This window comes from Neopsephotus bourkii, unplaced genomic scaffold (assembly GCF_033783945.1).
Source record: "Neopsephotus bourkii isolate Nb327-2 ecotype Australia unplaced genomic scaffold, CSIRO-AGI_Nbou_v1 NB_911, whole genome shotgun sequence".
NCBI classification, from domain to species: Eukaryota; Metazoa; Chordata; class Aves; order Psittaciformes; family Psittacidae; genus Neopsephotus; species Neopsephotus bourkii.
This window is the reverse complement of record NW_026901405.1, coordinates 1,031,915-1,059,114: the sequence shown is the minus strand read 5'-3', so window position 1 is coordinate 1,059,114 and position 27,200 is coordinate 1,031,915. Positions and strand designations below refer to the sequence as shown.

At 39.6% G+C, this 27,200-nt stretch overlaps 1 protein-coding gene across 10 annotated transcripts in view; it reads right to left on the bottom strand.

Annotated features, from left to right (window-relative positions):
• Window positions 1-27,200, bottom strand: part of ZBTB20 (zinc finger and BTB domain containing 20) — a 481,633-nt gene that overhangs the window by 388,276 nt on the left and 66,157 nt on the right. For 8 of the 10 annotated variants that reach the window (XM_061357688.1, XM_061357684.1, XM_061357683.1 and 5 more), the window contains one exon: window positions 5,067-5,126. The exons of 1 other annotated variant lie outside the window; for it this stretch is intronic. The gene's annotated coding sequence lies outside the window, so the exon portion shown is untranslated. One more of the 10 variants, XM_061357695.1, reaches the window with a different exon arrangement.

Sequence of the window (27,200 nt, the reverse complement as noted above, 5' to 3'; positions counted from 1 at the left end):
ATTGACATCTGGACAGCAAAATTGCTATTTATTCTTTCAAATGAAGGTAAAGCGACTCGCTAGCACAGAGGAAAGAATTTAATACCAGATTTTGTCCCACGTGGCAAAAATGTCATCTGCACCACATCCTCCAGGTATTACCAGGTGTTCTGCACTTAAGATGAAGAAGAATTTCAGAATGACCGAAAGGCAAGTTTCTTCTTTGCTTCCACCCTAGCAATCAATATAGCTACATAAATCTGAGCAAAACCCGTGGTGGTGAAGTACCACCTTCTGAATCTGAAAGACTTCACTGACATCTATTCCTTGTCAGTATTTTTTCACTCCCAGTGGACAGGAACGTTGTCTTTGTCATAGAAGAGGTGTCAGATCACGGCCCCGGGCAAATTAATGCGAATCACTGGCCACATGATTCAGACATGTGCTCTAAGAAACAGAATTTTAGCATCCTGAAACTCCACTTTTCACGTGCTGAACGAGGAAACGCTGTTGTGCCAATGTGTGGATTACAGACCAATACTTTCACATTCATTTTCAAAACTGGCAAAGGAGAGAGGGTAAAACATTACCTCTCCCACTTTTATAGAGAAAAATAGGCATGCTGGCTTTGTATGGTTAGTTTTACTAGAATATCTCCTGAACAACACAATGCACATGTATGCAGGTAAACTAAACACACACTCATGCACATACTGAACTTTGTGTTGGCAGCCAGACTCCAGTAACCCATGTCCCCTGGGCAACAATCAGCTACAAAGGAACAGGGAAAAGTTCGAGTAATGATTAACTAGCCCAGTGGGCTATCATTCATAACAAGTAGAGCAGCAGCAGCGCAGGCTGCGATGCAGATTGCCTCTCCCTCTGGTATGCTGCTGCATGCCTGGAATCAAATTCAGTGCAGAAAAACCACCCAACGTAATGTCAACATAAGAAAGAAGCTGAATTTCCTCTATTGGAGTTTGCACTTAAGCGAGACTTGTGAGGAAGCGGAGATTTACTGTTAAGCTTAATGTTGACAGAGTATGACAGATTCAAACATCGCCATTTATCAAATGCATATATATGTATATATACATATAGGCTTTGGTAAGATTAATTGGTTATTGGTATCAGCTATAGGCAATTATTCCCCACACAGCAGAAAACAAACAACTCTAATGCCAACTGGCAAGTATCAATGTTGATAGGTGCAGCCATGGAGCTCATACTGGAGCATATGCTTAAAGTGCATCCATGCAGGTGAAAGACTAAACCATGAGCATCCCTATAGCCAACCAGGGAAAAATCAAAGTCATCACGGCTGCTCCCCATCCATTGGTGCTTTTACCCTGCAGGCCCCAGAAAGCTCCAGAAATTCTTCCAGAACTCTTTCAGATTCTTTTAAAGCAGTGCATTAAAGGTGAACATGCCACAACACCCACTGTATTTCTCTCAGCGCTACATCAGTCCGCATTTTGCAGAGAGGCAACACACTATTGCCTGGCCATCATCAACAAATTCTATCTGATTTTTTCTAGCTCTCAATGATTAAACCCCATCAGCCATGGCAGAAATGACAAAGACTCAGTTTTATTTTTTATTTTCCAACAAAAACATATGCTGCTTATTTAAGAAGACCCTGAAAGGAACTATTTAGCCAAAAAAAGGCAAATTCCTTCTATCAATAAACTCACTTTCCCTCTGAAAGGCTTTGCTCTGTGTGTGGATTATTCAATTACTTTAATTATTTTGAAGTGCTTCTGTTTGAGTGGGTAGGAGTTAAGTACCCACAACACCAAAGTAAGCCCTAGAATTAGTGTTCTGCAGTGACCTAAATCCACACAAGTAGTAAGCCTTGAGTTTTTGGAAGTCCTTTTCCACAGAGTACTTCTGGGGATCCTGAAAGCTATGGGAAGCAGGTCCATGAGCATGTATTGTGGGACCTACTACCTTGTGTGGACAGGTCATATCTTTCTAATCACAAATACATATAAATCCATTTTCTCATTTTGCAGGAAAACAAAAACATTGCTCTTATTTAAATGCAGGAAGTAAAATCCCACCTGGAAGAGACTGGTACCAACTAAAGCAACTGACCAGAAATGAGAATCTGTCACACAGCAGGATTTATTAGAACACAATGACCAAGGGATACAAAGAAATGCAGAAAGCCAATTTACACAAGTAGGCCTGTAATCAAAACCAAGTAACAATCTTTCATAATCTCTAATTGCAGCTCTCTCCCATACACACACATAGACTCATGCACAGATAGAGGAATACTTAAATTGTTAGGCTTTGTTAAATGTTTTCAGCCTTGATGTCTTTCTGGTTAATGAGTATACACACTAGAAACAACAAGAAGAACACAAAAAGCCCTAGGAAAACTTCAGATGAAGAGTTGGGACATATTTATTTGCACACATCCACAGAAAGAGAAGGAATAACCAAATCTGGAGAGAATACACAGGATTACCACTTTATAGGTAATGGGCACCGAGCAAGGATTCCAAAAATAAACACATTTAATATTTAAATCCCAAGCTGTATTTTCAGTGACATCCTTCCTCCCATGACTGTATGCACACTCAAAATCAAAACCCCAGCAGCTAAACATCCACAGCCTTGAGGAATTTTGGTTCTCAATCTCAAGAAAAAGCTATTGTCCAAACAGTCCACTGTATCCACAGGCTTCTACTACCCCATTCTGATCTAAGGACACAAACACAATAGAACTAAAAACAAAGGGAGAGAAAGCAGCTGAAAAGAAGAGCCTGTACTACCCATTCCTTCACAGATATGGAAGATACGATGTGAAAATACCTTCTTTGGTAAATCTCATTTTGCAAGTCTCCCCACCTTCAACGTGCATTTCTGTGCTTTGTGCACAGTGCTTCCCTGCACTGTTACCCATAGTTACACCCAGAATCTACACCTAATATTGCAACCCTGTTTCTCCATGGATGTAAACAATAAAGGAGAGGAAGATTGCATGAAGGAAAGTAGGAAAACAATTCTGCGCTTATTTGTCTGTGGTTGGTGGTTGTACTTTAGGAATAGATGCTTTAAAATACAAGTTGTTGTTGAGATTTGATTTAAAAATCTCTGTCGGTTCTGACATTCAGGTGGAAGTACTGCTGCTGGCTCCAGAACAATTTGCATATCTTATCACTAAATGTATGAGGTGTGCACCAATCTGATGAAATTATAAACAAGTGTCCACACAAGCACACATGCCTTCCTGTTTGATTTCTGTCCTGTTCACTCCTCTGTAATAAATTATACGATCATCTCATTCTGGCTGCAGGTTTAACTGTGCATGTAAAAAGGAAAATGATGGCAGCCTATTCTTCCTCAGACTTTACAGCTGAGAACCTGACAAAACTGGGGATTTTGGTTACAAGCAGAAAAGCTTCGTTTGTTACCGTCTACCTCCTCTTTATTTGCCACAAAATTGGTGGAAAACCCCATGTGTTTATGTATTTAAAAAAAAAACCACCCACACTGAAAATAAAGAAATGAGACTACACCTCTTTTACTGCAAAGACTAATATACATGCTTAACTTTATGTCCTGCAATTAATCTCATCTACTTCAACAGGATTACTCATAATGCTGTATGTGAAATATATGTGTAAACCCTTGCAGAATCACAGCCTGAACTGTCAACAACGTCATATGGCACAATTAAATGCCGAGGCCTAGAATGGCTCTGCAGAAAGATTAGAAACAAAACCTTTAGGCATAATCAGTAACAAAATCTATTCCAGGGAGTGGCTATGGGAGAAACAGAATTGAGGGAGTTGCCTTCCCTTGGGAAATTCATGTGTCTCCAGATCCTTTCAGTAATCCACCTTCTTCCCCTACCAGTTGTCACCTTCACTTACCACTGCTTTCCCACCCACCAAATACCATTCTCCCTCTCTACACATCCTGCTGCTGCAGTGTGACAAAGGAAGAAGAAGACTCATATTATTCCTTCTTATTCTTTTGTGTGGTGAAGTAGGATGAGAGCACAGTTTGTCCCCCATACTAAACAGCATAGTAGTAAATGGTTCATGTGCTACTTTACAGAGCTGGGTGCACAACTAAAGGATTTCACCAGCTTTGCTTCTGAACCTGCTGCTGAAGTGTTTGAACGCTAGCGTCTCACTGAAAGTTATCCATCCAATGAGCTCCATGGACAATCCTTAACTTATTACTGGAGCTGGTTACAAGAAGCTGCTTACCAAAACACATACAAACTGGATACCTAAATTGCTTAGCTCTGTCTCCTGGTGAGTAGCTTACCATCTGGTTTCTTCTGCAAGTACTCACAAATGGTTTATCAGAAGTCACTCTCTGTATGTTATCTAGTGTCTGACTAAAATCCGTGGTTTCCACCAACACTTCTGCTTGCAAATCAACACAGTCAGAAATATTAACTAAAATGTCAGGAAAACAAAGTCAATCCCTCAAAAGTTCAAATGACTATTTGTCACAAACATTTCACCTCTACTAATGAACTGCAAAAATGAATGATAGAAAATGCAAAACTGTATTATGTTTAGCAGTTATCATTTTAATAAGGAAGAGATTAGCAATTTTTAATACCTCCAGTGCTTTGTTATATACAGTAGCACAATAACTGAATATTTTAATTGCTAATTATTTAGACCTCATTCAGTTCTCACCCAGGCAAAACTCCCATTGAGGGACTCTTGCCTGAGAAAAGAGCTACAGGATTTGTCTTACTGTAATTTGAAAAAACTTTATATATCATAAAAACTGTCAAGTTATAGTGAGACAAAAGTCATTAAATCCTTAGCAATATTAAACTCCAGTGAAAGCCCCACTGACTCTTAATGCCAATGTTTTCATATTAACTAAAATAGATCATCGCAGTTTGCCACTTGTAACTTACCTGGATAATTTATGCCCAGATATGCTGAGGCTCTTAAAGAGGTCTAATAATGTTTTGTGTCGTGTTACCATACCCCTGCTTTTCTCCTGTGGGAAATCTCAGTTCAAATGTGATAAGGAAACAGCATTTCCAAATGCTTACAATCAACACCTTCAGAAACCCCAAAACTGGCATTTGGTTTTACCTTTTGACTTCGGACTCCAAAAGGGTTAAGAGCAGCTCTCAACACTTCTTTCTTATGGTGCTGTAAAGAAAAGAAATGCTTATGTTTAGGGATTTGCACACACAACACCATGAGTTTTCATAACAGTCAAGTAGCTAGACGTTCAGTGGGGGAAGTGGGTGGAATGCTGTATATATATAAATATATAGCTATCTGAAGGAAGGCAAAACAAAGTCCTACACATTCACATTTGGTACACAAGTGACAAACAAATAAGCTAAATGTACTAGCATCTGAAATGTCATGTTATATGCACCCTTTAGAGGGAAAAGTTACACAGCTGAGCACTGAATTAATAGACTCCATGATTCAAAAAAAACAATCCCAAACTTCATTTTTTTCCAGTAAGTGTAGTTTCATTCCTGTTAGAAATAAAAAATAAATGCGTGTCACAACCAAAATCTGTCAATTTACATGCGCCATTCAAATGCATTTGTGGAAAAAGTTCCAGGTAAAAGTACTGTAACAGGTCAAAACTTTGAAGAGGTTCCTTCATTTTCTTTTTTTAGTGAAAAACTGTGTATAAAGTCTTCACATCCTTCAACTCTAAATGACTAAAGAATGACTAAATGTTCAGAAAACCTCTCTATAGGCTGCATTTTGAAAGAAAAAGGGAAAGTGGACTTAGTACCATATACCTCACACTACCAAAATGTTCAAAACTGGCTGTCAGACAGCTGAGGAAAGAGTATTTTGAAGTCTGAAAGTAAAATTTGGGCACTCCCTTCCACCAATGCAGAATATGGTTTAGGGACCTGATGGGCACCATTTCCAATTCCCATTACGGGAGGTTCATTTAGATTACAGTGTTCACACCCAGCCCAGGCTTCGTGCTTCTTCACAGGGGCAGTGGGATGCCTTCATCCCTCTCAAGTGCTGACCTTCCAGGTAGAACCTGTGTTCAAATGTAATACCAGCTCAAGTACGGCAGGAATAGGTTAACTAAACCTACTGGTAGTCTTTAATCCTTCACTGGTGAGGGGTTTCTGAAGGCAAACACAAAGGCACTTTAGTCACTGAGGTTACAGGTAAAAACAGCATACATAACAGAGAGGAACTGATCTTTGGAGCACACTTACTTATTTAGAAAGAAAGGACACAAAGTGTTCCTTTCTGAGATAAAGATGTGACACCAGCATGCTTTCAGGCTCGGTGTTTCCAAGCCTGACTTCCCTCCAGATCCTGGATACTACAGGGATGCTTCTCTTGCTTCCTCAGAGACATGCTCGCAATTCCTTTTCAGATCTGCAGCCTTCTGCTTGTTTTCTGGGTGCTTTCAACCTCTGATGATCACAACCAAAGGATGCCCCAGCTTCAGCACTTGTGGAAATTTCCCTATGGCAACCCCCAGCCTACGTGGGTCAGTCCTGGGCATATGCAGCACAGTCTGTTTGATGGTGGCTTCCACTGCTTTCAGGGAAGTTTTGTTTTATTTGAACTAAGGCTGTGTGGCTCCAGCTTTCATAAGGCCTGCAGCTGCCTGAATAGACACGCTGGACAGCAACCGTTAGCACTTTCCAACATTATACAACCATGGTCTGGAATAGTCTGTCAGTTCTGCGCAGACAATGAATAAAAGCAAAACAGAAGACCTAAAATATTGAGTAATGAGGATAGTTTTTTGACCTTTAAATGCTGTTAGATGTACTGCACAAGGATATGTTTAAGTGATACTATTAGGTATGAAATTGTGCTGTTTGCCTAACATCTAACTCGTCTAACAACCAAACCACTTTACTTGCTGGTAAACCACGTGCTGCAGTAAGAGATGGCTCTGCTAAGTGAGCCCACCAAGCGAGAGTGGCACTGTGGAGCCTGGAATTGATGCAAGGTGGGGAAAAAGCATGGAAAAAATCGATCAGAAGGCGAAAGAGAGTATATCCTATTTTGTGCCCACTGATCAGTCAGACCCGTGACAGTGCACAGACATTACATCCTCAAGCTCTGCAAAGGATTAAATCCAAGTCAAACGTTTCAGTTCCAATCCTGTGGCCTACCAGCATGTGAAATTTTGGACACAGCCGTCCTTTTCAGTTGTGATTCTTGCCAGAAAGTGCAAGAGCCTCGGTAACTGTTACTGTTCTTTATTTGCACAACCATTATTTGATCTTTTCTAAACATTTGAATGCCTGAGTTTAATCAGTGGCAACATTTCTGCCACATAGTTTTTAGAACTGTTTTTATGTCTGATTAAAATTAATCACGCTTTACACTTGAGGTGGTCGTTTGTTGGACCAAGACAGCTACTGGAGCATACTATATCCAAAATTACAGGCCATTCATTTTGTTTTCAATTCCAACCTCCATGTTTACATTTAAAGGTTTCACTTGGATCAACACTTTCTTGATGAGTCAAATCATAGCCTATCAAGTATTACACTCTGTTGTATGCATCCATATGACATAAATGAAGTGAAAAACTATGCACGCAACTCAGGAAACCACTTTTTGTCCACCTGCAAGTAAACCCTCACATGCTAAGCAAAGGTGAACACAGCATAGGCTCACAAAAGGCGTTCTGACCTCAAAGTCACAAATGCATCACAATCCTCAGAGAGGCTCGAGGTAGATCATGGTAATTTCCTAGAAAAATGTGTTTTTAAGGATGAAGTAAATTAGGTACACTTATTAATTCTGTTTTTTTTTAAATATCTAAGCAGAACGAGATCTACCACAAAAACAGAAATGGATAGCTTAAACAGTCCTAAATCAAAGAGGCCTCTTCTGCTATGCCAATTGCTTATACAGTAATGACAGCATACTGTACCACCGTTCAAATGCAAACAAGAAAGAACTATACATACTTGTTCATTTCCTTATGTTAATGCCTTATAAGCTCCATGGCCTTTTGACATTTGCTACTAATGAAAAAAATGCTATTCAGCGAACTATCATCAGATGAAGTGAAACCGAGAAAAATACATTCCCTTCAAGAATATGTAAAGAACATGTAAATTTTATTTACGTTTTTTCTCAGGGTTATCAAGCTTTCATGGTGAGCAGAAAAAATATTATAGGATGGTAACTGTGAGGATCTTCTCTTTTTAAGACTCTGTATTTAAAGAACAAAATTCAAAGAGTAAGATAAATTCTATCAGCATCAGTCCAGTTCAGTTCCTTCCAAAAGCAGCCATTATACACACAAACTAAACTCTGGTAGCAGGTGGATGAAAGGAATCACTGTTGATTATCACTAGGGCTATAGGAGCCAAAAGGATTTCAGACAATGATTCACTGTGAGACTACCATCAAATCTCTTGGTCTCTTTTGAGACTCAGTCAACCTGGCATGAACATTGTGTAAAGAATGTCCTCAGCAAAATGGACAATGCATCACAGCAACGCTCTTTGTAAAAACAGACAACCCAAACTTGTGTGTGAATTCAATGCCTATGAAGAAGTCTAATCTGGCAGGGTTAGAGCCTGAAGTCCTCTCATTTCCAGGACAGTACTTCTAGTATCAGAACTGATCGACTCACACAGGCTCATCACCTATCCCTCAGCCTCGAACAGAGGGACCACGTTGAGTGGTCAGGTTTTGTGACTGGTTCAACACCTTTCCTTGGACTTACAACCACAGATCAATTCCTGTTGACTGTAGCAATATTTTTGTGATACGGATCTTGGTCCACTAAGAACTAGAGGTTTTTTTTTCAAGAGACAAACTTTGGTGGGAAAAGAGGAATAAATCAAACGACTAGCATTACACTCCACAATAAAGACAGATTCTGGAGAATTTCTGAAGGCAACTGCCTCATGCAGACCTCAACCTGGCCTGCAAGTATAAGATAATGAACTGGATATGAACTGGCTCTTTTGCAGAAAAGGAAGCTTTGTACACGTGCACTTCTAAATTCTATTTGAAAAGTACTACCTGCCCATATTTATCTCACATGGAAGAGCAGCTCCAGTGTCTAAAGAGGCTACAGGGAACCTGAAGAGGGGCTTTGGACAAGGGCCTGTAGAGACAGGACAAGGGGGAATGGCTTTAACCTGCCCAAGGGGAGATTGAGATGAGCTCTTAGGCAGAAGCTCTTCCCTGTGAGGGTGCTGAGGTGCTGGCACAGGGTGCCCAGAGAAGCTGTGGCTGCCCCATCCATGGCAGTGTTCAAGGCCAGGTTGGAAGGGGCTTGGAGCAACCTGCTCTAGTGGAAGGTGTCCCTGCCCATGGCAGGGGGCTGGAACTGGGTGAGCTTTAAGGTCCTTTCCAACCCAAACCATTCCATGATTCTAAGCAAATGGTATTTTTAATATTAGAAGTAGTAGCAACTAGCCTGAGTATTTCTTCAGAAGGAAATACCAATGCAGACAGAGAATTAAAACATGCCATGGTAACAGATGAAGACTTCAACTGTCAACAAAATCAGGCTATTAATTCTCACATAAACAGTCTTTTTAAACCTTTAATTTTTAATATACAGTCCAAAGATCACTCTCACATTTCAGCAGCTTTTGTCTTTTAATGCCAATCATTTCAACCGACTTTTCTCACTACCCTGTGCTTTCATTCCCCTTTGGAAAAGGTGAGTGAAAATATCAAATGATATCTTACTCTGCCAAGACCAAAGGAGCAGTTCAAATGCTGAAAAAAAATAGGCAATGACTTTGCTTAAGTCAGGGAGGGAATGTGATTGGCAGTGGGGTGGATCATTGCCTGCCAGGGGAGGGAGAAAACAAAATCCAAACCCAAATCTCTTCTCTGTTTCAAGTCTAGACTATGGAAACAGCACCAAAAATTAGTGGATAGAAAACACAGAATTATTTTGCTGCTCATCCATGTTCTTTACTCAAGAAACAGCTACCAAGTTGCAAGGGGAACCTGGGAAACTATTGGCCTGTTCATTACCACTGAAAGCAAGGATGCCCTGGCTGATCTACCTGGGAGTAAACTATCACCAGCTGCAGGATGCAGTCTCACAATGGATGGATCTGAATGTGCCTATGAGAGCAGCTCACACTGTGGCTGGCCTCTCCGTACCTCCTCAAATGACAAAAAAGATTTCAGGCTTTACAGCCATGAGCTTACAACCTTTCACCAGACTGCAACTCACACAACAAGAAAACAGATACACCGTGTCTCTGTTTACCTGAGTTCTTTTTCTTTCTATTTCTGAAACAGAACAAGGCTGAAACTTCCCTTTGACTGAGATGAAGCAAATGTCACCTCGGAACAAAAGACAGACTCCTCTATCCCTGGTCAGTGGCATCACAAAGTATGAATCAAAGGTGGTGCTTTTGTCCAAAAAATCGTTATCACCTTTAAGATTTAATTCCCTCAAAGCAGTAGAGACTCATCTGGGGGAATGCAGAAGGCAAGCGAGAGTTGACAACTCTCCATTCTCGCTAGAGACTATGTCCCTACAGGTTTTGCTTCCTGTACAACACTTAACTCCTTGATGCCTTTCCTCTCATGATCTTTTCCTTGGCAGAAACTTCTCTGAATTTAAAAATCAGAACATGAGCCAAGTAAATAAAAATAAATAAGTAAAGCTCCCTGTCTATAAAAAACACACAGACTAACCTGCTTAATTATTAACAAGTAAACACAACAAATTCTGAATTATTTACTTAATCATTTTCAGCTACAAACCTCAGACTTTTAGAGCATGAAATACATGCTTTATTTTAGGACACAAACCAGATATTTTATAAGGCTGTGGACTTTTTTTTTTGTTTTTTTGGAGATGGGGTTGTTTTGAAGAATGTACATCTCTTATTAACCCCAAAATACCTTCCTCTCCCTGAGCCCTGGTAGAATTTTAAATACAGAAATAAAAGTATAGTAGTATAAAGATCCTGTATTCACATATTCACTACTGAATGAGCTGGCTGTTTCTGACTTGCAATGGAGAGAAAATGAGATTCCTGTGAGGCACATGCACCTTCTCCTGTTTCTGCACATCTGCTAGGAAGATGCTAGATTCAGAGGGAGAACCTGGGGGAGGCTCCAGACAGAAATTCTACAGTGAAGGATAAAACAGTCCAAGGTACAATCCCGTTTTCTTTACTGAATAAAGCTACCCTGCTGAAGTAAACCTTGACTGTGCTGCAAATAAAACAGTCATTGCACCAGTCCCTGATGATCCATCGAGATGCTCTTCTAGGCCTGACCTCCAGCTGAGTTCATCTTTACGTTCTCCCTCCTTCTGACACATCATTCTGCCTAACCCAGTGCTGATGTGACGCAGCTTTCCCCACTGATGTGCTGAAATCGAGGGAAGGTCCTTGCTGGGTAAAAAACAGTGACATTTTTATAGTGCTGAAGTTAGCACATCACCTTCCTAACATAAAAGCACGTAACCTTTTAACACAAGTATCCAGCATTCAGTAATGTAAAACAATGCCATCTCGTCCTCAGTAACCTCAGGCCAGCATACAGTCATTACCATGCAGGAAAAAGTTACATCAGCAGCACAGCAGAAATGTCACTGTGAATCTCAGGCAATTTTTCTTAACTACCTTTTCTTTGGAAATGATTCTATCATATTGCTTTTGAAGCCTTAGATTAATAAAGACATATACATATATGATGAAGTTGTACACATGAGACATGTCACTAAAAACCTATTCTAAAGATCTGCACACAAGGGGAAGTCTTCACAAGAGCATTATGGCAATATTTAACAAGGTATTCATATACTGCTATTCCCTCATCATTGCTACAAAGGCACACAAATGTGGCATCTGATAATATATTTATTAATCTACTCTTAAATACTATAATGGTCCAATATAATTTGTTTTTTTTTCCTTGGGTTTAGATCTTAGCAATTTTGCCAATATTTATGCACTATACTCTTTTTTTGCCTACCAAAGCCTTCCAAAGTTGCAATTGAAGAAATGAGACAGTTAATGATAGAGCTGCCTTAGCCCCTAATTTAGGTGGCCTACTTACATTAGCAACATTTTATTAGCACGTTATGCTGTATATTTAATATTTAGTACACTGTGTGAAAATGGTTTACTGTGTACTGCTCACACAAATGACTTACAAATTCTGTTTGACACATAAGAGAACAGTGTGTAAGTAATAGATGTATTTCTAAGTATACCTAATGCTACGGAAAAGAAAGAGGAATTGAAGACATGTAGAGAAAACTCTAAAATGTATCTGTTGATGCAGTTAAAGGCTAACTTATAAATACACTGGCTAAGCAAAGACGCGGAATTAGGGATAATGCCCATCCCTTTTTCCACTTTTGATTTCACATCTTCCTCTGCAAGCCTCAGCACACATCCAGCTGAAGGAAAAGGTGGCTTTCTTAATTGCTGAAGTCTAACAGTGGAGACAACTGCAATAAAGCACACAGCCAATCTTCCCCAACCCTTTCGTATTTTACCAGACCCAAAAGACAAAGCAAGATGTTTCTTTGAGTTTATGAGTGTTTTCAGGACACTCTTGACGAAGCACGTAAGTTGGCTATGCACCCATGCATTGTGCAGCCTTCCCACCATGTACATACACAATGCTAGCTGGAAGCCCCAGGGAAGGATGCCCAGTGCATATGCACAGCAGGTGGTACCAAAGGAGAATCGCTCAGTCAAACCGGATCCAAAAGAGCTGGAAAGCAGTTCTGAGCTGGAATCCCACTTACCTAGCTACAGCTATAGCCATTTTGGTGCACTGTTGTTCAGAAGTTACCACTGGAAAGGAGATTTTTTTACTTCAGCCCTTAGTTATGAGGAAAATGGTATTATTTTTTTCATCCTACTCCTAGTTACAAAGTGAACCAAACCTGCATAAGCAGCCATCTGTAAGGGCCAGGTAAAGGAAAAACCTTCAGCCTCACCTGAATAAGGCCTGTATGAAATGGCCTGTAAGCAGTTGTAGTGCAATTCTTACTACTTTGGAAGGGGCAAAGGAAGGGATTTTGTCTATCTGAATCCTTCTTAACTTACCCATTATTTCATCTGTTTTAGATACAGGTGGCTTTTTACCACATACCCTTGAAACAAGCAGTATAGTAACATTATTTTTTTTTGGAGGGGGGGAGTTTTAGGAGGTTTCTTCTTTAACCCCAACTCTAACTCTTGATCAGTGAAACACTGACATCCAACAGAAATATGTTCTTCTGACATCATCTGCCAGGTGAATGTATCAGCATGAAGGAAGGATGATGGCCTCCCAGGACAAGTTGCTTCCAGTTGCCTCTGAAGCTCACAATAGCCCAGTTAAGAAGGAAAAGTCCATCAAAAGGCAAGAAATCTTTTTTATAAACCATACGTTTTCTTTTATATATATACATATATATTTCTTCTGCTGAACAATCTGTCAATATATAAATCCGTTAATAATGAGGTAGTTCAGACAGATGCTAAGACTTCTTTTAATACCAAACTTCTGCAAAAATATATCATAGCAAAAGCATTTTTTTTTCTGCTGGTGAAGTATTTTCAGTATTATTACAAAGGACCCTCACTGTTTATCACAATCCCTGACAAAATACCAGTTCCAAAGCTTTTCTCAGCATCTTCAGTTGCTATTTGTCAAGTAACATTCAAGAACATTTTCATTGTGAAAGAAAAGCAAAAACAAAAACAAAATTGAGCCTATTTCACATTCTTTTTCTTCTTGTACTTCACTGAGTTTCTCAAAATTATACTGATACATGTACAACACTTACGTGGCGTACCCTAAACTACCTCACAATAAAGAAACGCAGTTCACATTTCCTCTAGGAAAAAAACCCACAAAACAAAACAATCAACAGAATCTCTTAGAAAATGTCTCTTTCCCCAGTTACATTCAGTGGGGAACATTAAATATTCAATAGTTGCCACTTTGCAATGACTTCTGGACACAAAACAGCTCCTTCATGCTGCATTAGGTTCCTCTAGTCTAAATATAAGGAGAATTAAAAGGGAAGTACACACCTGAAACAGTACTAAATATGACATCCAAAATACGTCTGCAAACCTCACATAACTTTTTCCCTTATTTTATCCTATCATTTCTATCATTCATTACAGATACAGTATTATTTGCTGTAATGATTAATATGTGAAAATCGGTATATAGAAAGCAAATAACAATAATGGGTCTAATTAAAAATTAAGATTATTACAAAAATAACTATTATAATAATGAAGAAGACTGAGATACTCATATCTGTAGTTCTAACATTCATCCTGCTTTAAGGACAGTTGATTTAGTAAAAACCTTTGTTGAGATACATCAATATATAGTATTTGGATTAAAACCATGTCAGGAGCTACACTGCAAGCAGTCAGATCTCCCCACTACAAGAATGCCTCATATTTTATAGAACAAATACAAACTTTGTACAGCTTAAGATCTGAAGGAAACAATTCAAAAGGGGACTCTATGTTTTTAGCTGAAAATTAACCAGCAAAAGTGAAGGGATAGCTGTGGATCAAACTAACCTTTGGTGCAATCAATGAAGTTCAAGAATTAATTTAACTTGCTGCTTATTACACGGTAGAGTTTTTACAACAAGAATGCTTCAGTAAAATCTGTTTCTTGAGGTGATACCCCTCAAAACATGGGAGCCAACTGATATACTTTTAATATGCCCTACCTATACATTTTCCTCAAACTTGCACAAAATTACCTCCACTTCTCTTCAGCACACAGGAAGGCATTATCTAGGGTTTTGCCCTCCTATGTTACATGCAACTGAACAAAGATTCTGAGGCATACTGTGTAATACAAAACTAAATTTTCAGGTAATAAACGACACTGCAGCAGGTCTTAGAGATCACAGTGAGATCAGCGTATTGTGCACTGCAGCAACACAGACTGGGAGACAGTCATCAATAGAAAGAACTTCTCAGACAAGCCAGCCAAAGAGTGAAAGAGCAGGAGCTACTTTTTCAGATGAGTTGGGACACATAGGTTGGGGTTACTCAGGAAATCTGTGACAGAGTAATGAACTTTTATCTGGGGTAACACTCCACTGCTTTAACAACAAAGCCTTCCTTCCTCTTTATTAACTAATATAAAGCCCACTCCAAAAATGCCAGTATCACATCTGCCCCGTTAGCTTCGCAATTCCAGTCATGCTACTTTGTAGTTGCGTAACTCTAGCATCAAGAATCTCAAAGTGCTTTAAAGTAAAACCAAATAGAACTATATCATCCACACTCTGCAAGCAATAAAATAAAAACATAGAGGCATTAAAAATGAAGGCACCTCACCTAACTTTGGCCATCTAAAAGACCCTGTTGCCTAGACTGCTCCTTTTACCACTGCAACAAAGCGGGCATATTGAGAGGGTGATTCCTTCTCTTCTTGGATATGTGGCTAAGTCAATTGCCAGAGAAGGTTCTCCCTTTCTTCTGCCCTTCCATCTAGACAGAATACCCAGACTACATGCCTCATGTTTAGACGAGTGAGCTATATATCCCTATTGTATCACAAAGTAAATCTCTGTGTTTCCTTGCTATCTATTCTAACAGGCAAAACGGTGACTGGCCGGGGTCTGTATGCACTGAGTAGTCAGCACACATGCCAGGAAAGGTAGGAGCACGCTGCTAGATCGATTAGTCCACTGATAAACGAGACAAACTGCTGCTTCTTAGTTAAAATACATCAGTATATAGTATTTGGGTTGAAACCATGTTGGGAGCTGTACTGCAAGCATCCAGGTAGTCTAACAGTTGACCTGAGCTACTGGAAGGCCAAACAAATGGCCACAAGTTGCTAGGTCTAGCTGAGATTTGTGCTGCTTTTAGCTGACTGGGAGCCCAACAGACATAATGAAGGTGTTGTCACTATATATATATATATATAAAGCTCACATCACAATGAGATTTTTTCCAAGTAAGGTGATAGAAGTCTGCTATCAAACTTTGATCACAACTCCTACCATTCAGAAAAGGAGATACCTCTGAATCCCAGTGAAAATGAGTCTGACTATGGCTGAAATACCTTTTAAAAACCAGGAGAGCTTGTACCATTTTCTGTCTCAACCCAGAGATCAGATTATGCATCCAAAAATGCTTGATTTTTTCTATGCATATTTGCACATATCAGACAAATCTGGCACTATACTACATGATAGGATCTTGAAGCGCTGAAGTAGCTGTGAAGTGGTATTTCAAATAGCTCTTCCAAACTGAAAACTGGTTAACACAAAATTAAAGTGATGCTTCTTGCACAGTTAAAACAGACAACAGGAATGAAAGATACATTGGCTTGTCTCTCCCACAAAAGAATAGCTTAGCCTAACACCTTCCATTCTATGCACAGAAAGCTAAGTAATGTATCTTAGTGTGTTTGCCAAATAAAATCTTGGAAGTTCACTAAAGAAATCACAGGATACCAGTGGAGTTACATGAAAGAACACCAGCACTTCCACTCAAACATCTTCCAAGACCAAGGGAACAAGGAAGCTGCCGTTACCTCAAGAATCAGATGTTGAAGTTTTAAGCTTCTCCTCTTTCTTCAGTTACTGTCAAAAATCACCCATTAGGTAAATGTAAAAGAGTCTTGCTTTAAAACAAAGCACTACTGTGTAGCGAACTAGTCTGAATCACACATGCTTATCACAAGCCCAGCAGTTAACACTGGGCCAACAGCTAGAAACACCGCTACCACCCTCATGCTTCCCACTTTGGGCAAATCACCCTGTTTAGAACAAAAGTAACACGCTAACAGTTCCCCAACAAGTATATGTATCACTACTTTAACTGGTTGGCTGTTACCACCAGAGAAGAACCGATACTTAAAGTAGCTGAAGCCTGGCTCTCACTGTTCCAGGACAGAGTGGAGAGAAGGGAGAGGGATGCCAAGGAGCACTACTCCAATCACAGATGCTGCCACCAGAAAGCTAAGGAGCAGCGAGCAGTTGATCAGCGTATTCATCAAAGAGCAGAAGGATCTTCCAGGGCACTAGTAGTGGAATGGCCTCTCCTTGGAAGAGATTTGTGTCACCGATCTTACCGCCTTCATCCATACATGCACTATTTATTGATTTGACCCGCCTGTTCCAAAAAGATCCATGCTCAACAAGACCTGCCAAAAAAACACAGTGGCCTTGACTCTTTCTCCAGGTAAGAGGATGAGAAAACACATGGAAAAGCTCCCAGTTAACTCAGTGATGAGTATATCCATATGCTATAATGATAATGTTAATAATGATAATGTTAATAATGATAATGTTAATAATGATAACGCTAATAATTCCTACTGCAGACACTAACGTGCCAATAACACTTTTGGACAATGTTTGCAAGGGCATGAAAGCAACCTGAACACTTTGCCAAGATTAATATCTTCACATCGATCTACAACCGTTAACTTTCCAAGCCAAAGTAACCAACATTCTGCATGGGAATCAGACAGATTTGTTAATGTTTATTTTTATGGGGAGGAAGAAGAATACCTTAACTCTGAACTTTCCACTTTTGCTAATGATTAAAAAGTTATTTAAATATTAACTTTATTAAATTAATAATTTATATGACACTCCTAAAATTTACTTACAACCCATACTAGCCGAATCTGTTTATTGTTTTGGGGCAGGTGGATGGAATGGGTGAAGTATTCAGAACAAAACAGTTTCCAATAGAAGGCTATAGACCATGTTCTATTTATTCGAGAATTACATCTATTATTTAGCATGGAGCAAATATGTTCAGAGGCTAAATGGTCTCTTTCAAATGGCACAGAGATTTTTTTTCCCCCTTCTTTTTATTTAGTTCAACATGCCCCTGATATACCCAAATAACTCTATTTAAAAGGCAATCTTTATTAGGCAATTTTTAAAATGGGAATTACGGTATGTACTAGCAAAAATTGCTCGGCTGTTTACTTACTGGTTCTTTACAGAGGCCAATTATTTTACCAATGGACAAGATGAAATCTGTTACTCAAAAAAATGGGACTCATATGTTAAATTCCATTTAGAGCAGAGAGTTATTTTATTTCTAGGTCTGGTCACCTAAAAAACAGGGACAATAAATAGAAGGTTGTATCATACTTAGCCAATAACAACTGGTGTCCCGAACACTTTCCATCACAAATCCCGCTGGCACGATTCCTACTTTACAAGTGAGGAAAACCTATCAGAAAAAGGAGTCGGGATGAGATAGAGAAGCGAACAAAATAAAAGGCTTCCTACCTTCCAGTCTTGTGCTTAGATGATTACGTTACTGTTTCTGACCCAGACACATTACATCACCTCATTTTTTGAAGAGAAAAAATCCTGCATTTCTAACGTCTCTCTTGCACATCCACCCGTGCATCCCTATCTGCGTAATCCCCTATCGTGACTAAACCAATCCAGCAAATAGGTATCATGGCCATTCAAATCTGAAAGTGAGTGTGACATTTCAGTGCTCACAATACTGAGTTTATCTGTGTAAGCCCCTTGGAACATTGGGTATTTCTGTTCAGTAGAGCCCCTCCAATGCAGACATAACCCTCCCCTTGATACCACAGGCAGCCCTTTCCAGTTACGAGTTAAACAAAGTCCAGAGTTAACAGCAGGATGCTGTCGAGAATAAAAAAGCTTAACTTCGGAACATGCTCAGACTGTCACTGCCCAAAAATCTGAGTAATGTTCCAGATACATTAATCTGTTACACAAGATTGTCTTTAATATGAATATTTTTCTAAGGAGCACTGAGGGTGGTGTTGAGGGCTGGATGAAGGCAGGTGGCCAAAGTTATTACTGAATTGGAGAGGATTATTTTAATTATTATTGGACTATTAACCCTCTGCATGGACCTATTTAGCTGGTTTCATTGTGTTCACAAGTAATATGATTTATAACCATTGCACTTGAAATTACTGGTGATCACTGAGCATTTGGGAATAAAAATAGATATGATTAGATGTGCAAAGCTCATTTGAATGCAGTTTTATGCATAGACTGGGTTTCTGTCCACTAAAAAATACCCCTTAATAATAAGATCTCAAGGAAAACGCAGTGAGAAATGATATTTTATGTATGTGATCTGTGTATTCTAGATACACCTCATAATGAACGTGACCAAATACTGAACACGAACTGAAGAACAAACCTTTTGTGTTGATGCAAAATTTGAGTGGCAGGAAAAAAACATAACAGAAGATAAGGGTTTTCATTCACAATGCAATGTAAATTAAAAAACCATGGATACAAAAGACTAGAAACAAGAAAGGTAATATAACAAACTTACATTTCACCCTCCATCATTACAAGGATCAAAACAGGGGCATACATCTTCATTCTAGTCAGATGGCCACTATAATAATAAATTATAGTAGCTCAGAGAAACAAACAAAATATCAAGGACTCAGTTATGTTTTAAATTGAAACAATGCAAACCAGAACAAAAAAGAAACAAATCACAAAGTTTAAGGGTTGGGGTTCTTTTGTTTTGGTGTTTTTTTTTTAAACAAGGGGCAAAGTATGCATGGAAGTGAGGTAGGTGTATCTCTATTTACATGATTGCTTTGCCTTTAACTTCACTGGAACAGCATGAAGCTCAGAGACACCCCTTACCAAGCCTATTTTCAATCTAAACAGGTCTTGACAGTACTGTAGCTGTGAAGCCAAAAAAAAAAACAAGGCCAAATTTTATTTGGTCATGCTAGTGCTGTGGAAAAGCTTTTGTGAGGATTTGACGTTGTAACTGCATTTGTACATCTGGCCCCCACAGACCTTCAAAGACTTAGACATGTATAGATACTTACATGGATTATTAAATGGCCTGTTAGTAAAAGAGGTGGATTCAGGACACTGCCACATTTGAATCTGGTATCTGCGACTGGACTCTGACATTCCATTTGGATACTTACAGCATTAATGTTATTGTATGCTGTAGACCTATATTAACAAGTTTGATGTAACAGATGGGAGCTTCTTCAGAAAAATGTAAACAGCTGATCTGAGAGCCAGCACTTTCTATAGACAGACTTTACAGTGAAATATAGCACTCCACTGTTTATTCCAAACACATCCCGGCACTGTAAGTAGACCACTTTATACACTGCAGAGAGACAGTGAATGTAAAGGGAACACACCTCAAAAATGTCTCTTCCCACTTACACTAATTTTAAGTAGAACATTCTCCCTCAAATTCTCTTCTTCTGACCCATCAGAAAATAGAAGTATAGAAAAATATTGCCCTCTGTAAGGCAGGGCAGATAATCTGAATGGAATCTCCCTGAGCCTTCTTGCAGGGCTCCTCATTGTGCATTCTGAACAACACCACGCGTCTGAATTTTGCTAATTTAAATATTATGTTCATTTCAATGTTATCTATTACACTAGACCTTACTGATTGTAATGTGAGGAGTTTTCTAAACACAGACTTACAAACCTGCTCCTTAATAAAAATAAACAAACTACTTCATAAATATGAGAAGCACAAAAAAAGCAATGTTGAGGAGTTTTTTGGAAATGGGGTTTTAACTGTTCTTCTTGGATCACCCTCTTTGGTCTTGAGTTGCATGCTTGCTCTGGCACATACATTTTAAGGGCATGCTAGTAATATAAATGGCTATAAATACAGGACCATCTAGTTTCTCATTTTTCACATTATATATTTGCCTTAGCACAACTGAAATTAATAACAATAGGCACATCTGACTGCAGTGGCTTCTCATATGATTCCTGAGATTTCAGTAATAAAAGACACTGAAAGTTCAGTGCTCTGGAACGATGACTCTAATTACTGTGATGTTTACTGCAGGAAATTACCTATTGGATAACCCTGCCCAGAATCCTCAGCAGGAAATGGGACAGATTTCTGTCTGTGGAGAGAAACAGCCAGCCTAGTGCATCGCTAGCAGCAGTGCTTGAAAACTGTCCTTGGTTACATAGGATGAAACTGCAGCTTCTACATGAATGCAATATGCAGAAGATTCCCAGAACTGTGTCTGATTGTGGGTTGGGTTTTTTTCCCCTTGAAGAGTAAGAAAATCAAACTGTTTAGGATGGCACTCCCAAGCAGTTGAAGGTATTATCCTAGTAACTTTGTTAAAGAAATAAACAGCAAGAAAAAAGATCCCTGTTCACAACAGGCAGTGAAAGCAGAGTGGAGCTGCTGGATGGGAACTGCATAAATGAAGCACTGAATCTCCATAGTCAGAATCCAACTTGCATACCCTTTTATTCTGATGCTCTTCTCCTTCTATGAGTCCATAATATGCTTTTATAATATGGCTACTATACACCAGAGAAGAAATATCCACATTTATTTCGCATCTGACTGTGTAAACACCATTAGAAGTGGTTCTGGTATGACAACCCTTATTCTGCACTTCTCTGTTTCTAACTTCCTTCATCAATGCTCACTCTTATCCACTTAGCACTTCATTTTATTGTCTCAGGGCCAGATTTTCAGTACTTTCTGTTCATCTGCAGCTCTCTCTGCAGCTTTGTATGACAACCAAACTGACTCCCCTGCTGTCATTTGGGATACTTCTAACATTAACTGGGCAAAGTCCACATTCTGTTACTTCAAATATTTCTCTAATATCTATTCACTCTGTGCTTTAGAGATCTCCAGACTTTGGTTTACATTCTTTAAGATTTGATTTTTGCCCCAAGTCCACTATTTCTGTAATATAACCTTTATATAAAACAAATGTTCCAGTACATGCAGAAGATTAAAGGAATGAAGGAGGTACTCGGCTGTCCTTTAATTTTTACATGTGTTTAATGTTATCTTGCAGAAATTTTCATTTTGTGTCTAATCTACAAGCTATAATGGATGACTGTACCAAAAGCCAGAATGTTTAAAGAAACAAAATGGAGCCAGGAACAAGCATGGGATCATTCAATGGCACAATCCACTGGATAATGGACAATGTTGGCTTACTTTCCAATACTCAATACCTCTGACTTAATATTTATCACATCCAGAGGATTAAAACTCCGAAGCAATCAGGTTGATGGTTTTTGTTTGGCCTCTTACACACACAGAAAGCACATAGACATTTCCAATCTGGGTTCAGCTACAAAAGTCTTCTTGTAGTTGTGGGAGTGGAGATGAAAGCAGACTGTTTCAATTAGGCTGGCTATAGAGATGGTCTGGAGCTGTGAATTAATTGATTTGAAGACCAAGAGGGACAGCTCCTGCATAATAGAGGCCATGGAATTTCACTGTGTAATTACATTTAAGTTCAGCTCCAAATCCAATAGAAATCAAAGGTGACTGTGTCAGGCCCATCTCTAATCAAAACTGGCTCTTTTCCTCACCACCAAATGCAAAATATTCCATGTTTCTTTCTGTTTCTAAAAGCCCTCAGGGCTTAAAATGAACCTGTGTGAGAGATCTTTATACCTGCATGGAGAACAGATTTCCCACCGCTGCATGAAAAGACCAGAACAATGAAAGTATTGGGAAAGGAAGTGGCAGGGGGAAGGAAAGCCCTTCTGGCAGTATTCACAGAACATCAACTAGGGGAGGTGGAGTCCTGCTGGGTCTAACCAACTGCTCAGATCCCCCATAACATTTCACTGGCCCCCAGCCTTACACTGCACATCTCAGAAAGTGGCGAAAGAGCTCCTACATACATATATCTTAAAAGACACAAAACTCTTGAGCACACATCCAAAGCAGATCAATTGCCTTTGCAATATTCTCAGAACAAAATGTTCCACCAGCAGATCTGATAAGAAGAGCCAAAAAATGGAAAACACTTGCTACCAATTTATTGCAGTCACCCATAAACTATTACTAGAACATTATGTATTGGGGTTCAAGCCAGAAAGCTATTAAAGCGGACTGCACTAAAGTCTTTCCACTATGCTACTAAAGCATTAATAAGTCCTTAGAGAATTGTGTTTATGTTGAAAGAATCATCTTATAATCAAATTTTCACACACACACAAAAGGCAGCCCTTTTTAGAATCACGGTGAGCCTTTGCTCTCTCCCCCACGTTGGCTGATGTCTCCAAAAATACCACCATTTTCTATGATTCTGTCTGGCCCAAACCCTGACATCCATACTTTGCGTTCCAAGCTGGCCAAAATTCAAGATAAATGGTGCTAACTGACAGTGTTAATGGGTGCAGGATGTACCACATCCTTTCCCCTGTTGTCTCTGCCTAAGTGTGTTTCTCACTCCTTACAGTCACTCTTTGTGCAAGAAGAAAAAGAGTTAAAAGATAACGCTAAAAGGGCATCACAACTTTTGATTTATTTTTTTTTACATAGATACTTATACAATAAACATCCAGTGGTATTTCCCATTTAGGAGACAACACTGATACCCAGCAAGATGACAGTTAGCCCCATGATTTCCTGGTTTTACCTCAAGAACTGTGGTTTTTCTATGAAAAGGTGTCTGCTTTTCCTCTGATAGCACACAGGCACAAAACATGCAATAGAGCAGGCCAAGTGGAATGATGGCAGTTCCTATATCCCTGGAATATCCTTAAAATGGAAAGTGTGGAGTTGAAAATAACCAGGCCATCAATCCAGAAAGACTTCAGGTTTTACTTGAATTAAGTATGAAAAAGACCTAAATTCCAAGAAGGGAAGCCAAGTCCCAAAAGTATAAATTTATTCATATTATTCTAAGCAACTAGTTCATTCAAGAGCTGGAAATTGTGGTCATTATTATTACCATTATCATCACCCCCACCACCAGATAACCACTCCACTTACATCCCCACTCAGGGTCCTCGAGAATGCAGGCCAGGGGAACAGTATCACCTTATGACAAGTTTAGGATAACATTTGGCTCTTCAATCCCTGGAATATCCTTCCAGTTTGAGAGATGACTGGGAAAGCACTCCTGGCTGCCAACTGACCTATAGGCTGTTCTCAATGGGAAGGAGAAAGTTAAACTTCCTTGCAAACAGGGAGAATCCTCAGGAATAAAATACCATCAAAGTGGCTGTAAGTACCAACTTTGCTGTTTTGTGAATGTGTTGAACTAATGTCATGAAATCTGATCAGACAGTATTGACATACTTGAATCCAAATAGTCTGAGTTGAAGAAATGCCACGAGTTTGCAGCTTTTTTGTGATGTCAATGGAAACTGCAGAAAGTTAGAATCTTCCCTTGACTTAGGTCTTTAGTACAGACAGAGGAAAAACAATGATAGCGGGTCAAATGTATCCCTTAAGTAACTTCACTGGATCCCACTGTGTTTTTTATCTCTTGATTAATGACTGTGGGATATACTGCTTGCTCAGGCAGCACATTTACGTGTGGAGCTTTTCTACTTGTTTGTGTAATTAGTTACATTCCAATCAAACTCCCCACAAAAATAATAAGAAATCATCTCTACCTGCACTCGTGAACAGGACGCCAGAGAGTGATTTTGCAGTAGATAAAAAGACCGCATCTACAACTAAATCTCTCTCTACGGTTTCCTCTTTACAGCAGGATTCAGGCTCTGCTGTCATCATAAGAATCAATGAAATCTTCAACTCGAGAGGTCCTTTTTGATTCTTCAAAGAATACAGACACACGTAGGGGCATAACAACGTGCCAGCGAGCTGTTTTGAGCAAGACTATGTCAGGAATGAAGATACTTAAGCACAAAAAACAACACCCCAAAAAGCCTTGCAAGTGCTCAGGTCTCCAGAGGAGATTTCATCTAGAACCTCTGCAGCAACTGAGTTACTGCATCTTCTGCTCCAGCTCCATTAGTCCATGCACTTGCAAAGGAGTTGTCTACTGCTTCACTGAAAGCTTTACATTAAGACAGAAGTCTTGTGCCCAAGAGAAATGTCCTAGATGTTTTCTATGCTTAAAAGGCAAGATGTGCCTAATACGATTTTTCTGTAAAGGGCAACTGAAGTATGGTATTAATAAAAAATAAACGACGTTAACTTATGTTAAATCTTTCTCTCTTATCCAAAAATACACAACCGAAAAAAACCCTACCCATCACTACTAATGCACAAGCAAGTCCTCTCCATCTGCCAAATATGTAGGTCATTTCAATGAGTGACAGAGACAAAGAGGCCTGATTTTAATTCATGAAATATTCCTAATAGCAAAGTTATTGAGACATCTGTTAAAAGCCTGACCTGTTATAATGGGGGGGATATCTAAACCAACTGAAATTTCTATTTAAATTAATGCCATACTATATTATTAGGCATTTTAAAAAGGTACTGCTATTAACAAAAAACATTATAGAAATTAGAAACAGGCCCACAATAATCCTCCACATCAAATCTGCTGCTGCCTTCTAATGCTCCAGCATGAGCTTCCACACATGCACTATGTGTGTATGTTACAATAAAGTAGATAGGTTTAAAAAACCCCCAAACGTATATCTTACAGCAGCCCATTTTAAAGCTTGGCAGGGAACAGTTGGCAGACATAAGAACAAGAAAAAAGAAAGAAGTAAATATGTTTCATGGCCTGTATATAATTGAACATTCTTCAAATTCCTGCAATGGAAATGTCAATACCATGGAAATCCTTGAAACACGGACACAGACAGATAAATGTGACTGAAGCCAAACACCTCCACACAGAATGAATAACAGGCCTTCAGACAAGAAAGATCTACATAATAATAAACTACCCACTCAATGATATTAACAAAGAGAAGTTCTTGCGTTTGGGGTGGTGGCGAGGTGAGCAGAGGGAGGTGAAGATAGGTGAGGGAGGCTTGTCAGGAGGACTGCACTGCAGAGCCAAGGTACGGATGGGATCTCGCCCTGGCAGCACTCAGAGATGGGAAGGGATCCTCTGACACCACAGGCTGGGCTGGGATTTGGGTCCTAGTGCAGACAATGGCTATTCTGTTACTGACTGTGACAGAACAGGACCAGTGACTGGCCTTTTTCTCTTCCTTTTAGATGGTGTACTAGATGTGTCACACAGGTGGTCAATACCTCATCCTCAGAGGCTGGACACTGTTTCAGGAGCTATTTGCTGAATGCTCTTCTTCCCACTTGCTCACTCCCAAAAGCCAGTGTTAGAAAGCAGAGGCCAGATTTTCCCAGACCTGAGTGAATGAGCCAGAATGAGCACCACAGGTCCCAATTCTTAAGAAAACAGCACAGCATCTCAATTCCAAACCAAAGTGTGTTGGAAGGGACCTTAAAGCTCATCCAGTTCCAACCCCGTGCCATGGGCAGGGACACCTTCCACTAGAGCAGGTTGCTCCAAGCCCCATCCAACCTGGCCTTGAACACTGGATGAGGCAGCCACAGCTTCTCTGGGCACCCTGTGCCAGCACCTCAGCACCCTCACACTATAGAATTTTTTCCCAATATCTAATCTCAGTCTCCCCTCTGACAGGTTAACGCCATTGCCCTGTCCCTACATGCCATTAAAAAATGCCAGTTTGTTTCTAAGGGAGAAAACTCAGAGAGATACCATTTTTTAAACAGTGTGGGTCAGGCAATTTAAACTCAATAACTATGACAAAAACACTAGCACATGCAAAACATGTGCTATATATATATATAATACGTGCTCCTCCAGCATTACAAGATAATGTGCATCCCTCCCAATATCCACTTGATGTACCACCCATGTGAAACCCACTCCTTCTTTATAAAATTAGCTAGGCAAGAGATCTGGGGTTTACTGTTTCTCCTGAGATGCCCTCTGAATGTGCAGAGTTTTACAAGCATGTCTTTATTCCTTCCCTTCACAGTCTGTATTTTACCACTTTTCTTACTACTTTTCCTTTCTCCTATTGCTGTGTGAGACATCGGCTTACAAAGTAAGATAGATACAACAGGGACGCAACTGCCTCTACTGAAGGTCTACCATATGTAGAAAACATACAGACCTGGTAAGACCCCTTAAAACCACTGAAACAAAATGCTAACTCCACTAATGTCAGTATTAACATATATAATGGTTAAATATCAGTCCCTCTGAGGTGATCCCTTTCTCTTCAACACTTGCTGGCAAGTCTTTTTTCTTCCTACCAAGTTTCACTGAACATGGAGGAATTTTTAAGGGAAGAATAATTTTCTATAAAGCAGGAAAGGGACTCTAAATGCAATAGAAGAGAAGTCCAAACAGACCACCAGGAACCCCCAGGCTTGGCCCAGCTTCCTCTAGCACCTCTGTAAACACAGGGAGGTTTAAGCAGAGAGGACATGAGAGCTGCCATAACAAAACATCACGAGAAATTTTAGGCATCTCAGAAGTATCATGAAGGTTTATATTGGGCCCAGTGCTATTAAATGTAACTCAGAAATTCTC